A 3,079-nucleotide genomic window follows, 5' to 3' on the forward strand; every position below is an offset into this window, starting at 1 on the left:
CTAGGAATACCTGACTCAGGACTCCGAAAGCTAACTGATTTCATTAAAAATTTGCACTTAAGTATTCATTGTTATTAAGGACTTGCCTATGTTGCAAAAAACTACCAAAAAGACTGGCAGGGTTATATGGAAGGTGAGCAGTGAGATGGGGCAGAGGAGGAAGCTAGAGAGTTTGGAAGGGCCTCTCTCAGGAAAGGCGTTTTTTTTATAATGCCAAGCAGGTTGCATTTTATTTTGAATGATGTAAAAGACCTTCCAGAAAGACACAGCAGTGTGAAACATAGATTGAAATGGACAAGACCAAGAGCAAAAGTCTAGTTAAGAGGCTCTTGCAGCAAATTAATGGGTAAATGATGGGTAACTGAACTATGTAAGACATGAAGAGAGAGAAATGAGAAAAATCTTCATGACTGATTAGGAGGGAGCATCCCTGGCTTCTCAACTCATCTGTTTTAAAAGTAGCTCCTCATAGTAATTTGGCATTAATTTCCTTTCACATGGGCTATTTAACATGGTGTTTTGAAAGGCTCCATACGTAATAATAACAGTTATGTTTTGCACGGCCACAAGGCAGGATGCTTATTTGATTGTCAATCAACCGTCCACAATCCATTTGGCATCGCGCCACAAGCAGTGGCCTGGAAAGCCCTCAGAGGGTCCTGCCAACAAGAGCAGTTGGCGATGGCACAAATGAGTGAGTGTGGAGTGATTCACAAAGAGAAACAGTATCAGCAATTTAGCAGGAATTGGCAAAGACAGGCGTGTCAAAATCCCGCTTCAAGTCGTTTGGTTCCCTTTGCCCTTACGAAGCTGAATGATGAGATATTTAGGGTCATATGAACCTACATTCTGCAGGAGAATTTCCTTCTTTCCTTCAAGGAAGTACAAGTTTCTTACCCTCAATGCCAAAAAGCAAGATGGAGTTATGCACACATCTGGCCTGATTGTTAGCAGCTCCTCAGCCAGTGGGAGAGCAGAGTCAATGAACAAAAGACTATTAAATGTGTTAGAGCAGAGAGGGACGAGAGAGAATCAAACATGAGTGCCCCCCCCATAAACAATGAATGAGATGACATCCAGAGATGATAAGTTATTTGAAAATTTGCATAAAGTCCCAAATCTAGTAAACAACAATGCTATGACTTAAATCTAGTTTCTCTTATTACAAACACATTGTCTTCTGGTAGTACAGACTTTCTTGGCCTTACCCAGTTACTAAGCTAAACAGAGGCCTGCAGTTAGGCCTTGATGAACAGTTCAGGGATGTGCAACATAGTGTCAGGTATATCAGTGACTGAATTTTTGAACATGAAAACATTTTACATTTCTCTGGACTTTGGATTTGTCTTTTATTATAATAATATTTTTTATTATATTATGATTTGTCTTTTAAAAAATCCAGAGTAGTGAACCCTATCAACCTCCCAATTCTAAGGAGCAAATGAGGTTAAAAAAAGAAAAGTTTATTTCATTAGGGAATATTTGTCACTGTGTTCCTTAAATTCATGTAGATTATTAGGAATTTCATGAGAATGCTGAAGCATGATGCCAGCTTCAGGTGGAGAGCAGAGATTATCATCATAGAAGCAAGATGCAATCAGGCCAGAGATCTGGACAAGGTTGATTTGGAGATTCTAATTCTTATGAATAATAACCGTGATAATCACATTTGGTGAGGGGACAAGGGGAAGGAGAAATAGTATGAAGTATTTAGAGAGATCAAGTGGAATGAGCAGGACAGGAAGGGAAAAAGAGCAGAGCTGCAAGAAAAATATTCATTTTATACAAAGAGCTCTGAGTCTAATAAAAATAGACCTACACTATAGCCTGAAGTATGTGTTAGAAGTACATAAGGATCTGGGAGAAGGATGAGAAATCCTTGGAAATAAGTGAGGCAGGATCTGCCTGGGTTTAGATGTAGTCATCATGAAAAAGGATGCTAAATTTTTTTATAAGGCAGGAGTTTTAAAATCTTTTTTGTGTCCTGAATTATTTTTGAGAGTCTAGTGAAAGGCATGGAGTCTCAAGAAAAATATAATAACAATATTTACCTACACATGCATGACTGTGCTCTTACACATATGCGTACATGTACTGACTCAACTACACCTACAACTACACTTACAGAGACTTGCCTAAGTACATATTCAATTTCATGGAGTTCATAGATTCCCTGAAGTTGGTCTCTAGACTGCTAGTCAAAAAAAAAGAGACAGTAATAAAAACTTTGACTGTGAGTAAGTCAGTGAGGGACCAGACAGGTTCTTACCAGCACGAAAGCAAAGGGATAGCACAGATCCCAAGAAGTGAGGAGTGGATAAAAAAGGAGATGGCTGTGACCATCAGAGAGTTACAAACATGGCGGTGTGTGGTGGTGTGAGGGAACAAAGTAAGAGTCTACTTTTCTGAAGGCTTTCACCTGGGCACTCTCTGGCCCACAGATGGAAGTATAAGGCCCTGACTGGTTTGACCACAAAGAATTAGTTCAGAATCAGGATGATTTTTAGCCAAAAGAGAAGGCAGAAGAATTCTGAACAAGATCAGCAAATGGTTTGTGAGTCCTGACACCAGCATCTTGATTCACCCTGAGAAAATAATTCAAATATTTTGGCTTAATTTCCTTATCTATAAAAGGATAAGGCTGAAAAATACCAGCCCAAACATTATCAGTTATTATTCCCACTCCTCTTGTCTGAATTTTTCTGCAAAATTGTTCTTGTATATTTCTATCATAGATCAATGTATAATTTATATGGGGCTTTGAAAAAGATTAGGAATCACTAGATAAAATAATGCCCAAGCTAATTCTCTTCCAGTTTTCCAAAAATTTATGATTTTAATATATTCTATCAATATATCTATGTGGTTAATAAACAGCACAATTTGCTAGAAACAAAAATATTTTTTCTTTGCCTTTTATTATATATTGCCTTATATTATATATATATTTATATATATATATATCTCATATATATATGTGAGACTTTAAGGTAATCACAGCTAGTGGCATAAATGAGACTAGGGCATAAAATAAACTTCTACTATCTTTCAAATAACCATTTTCCCCTGTTTCTTGGAC

Source organism: Ursus maritimus, unplaced genomic scaffold, assembly GCF_017311325.1.
Source record: "Ursus maritimus isolate PB19 unplaced genomic scaffold, ASM1731132v1 scaffold_18, whole genome shotgun sequence".
In the NCBI taxonomy this organism is placed as follows: domain Eukaryota; kingdom Metazoa; phylum Chordata; class Mammalia; order Carnivora; family Ursidae; genus Ursus; species Ursus maritimus.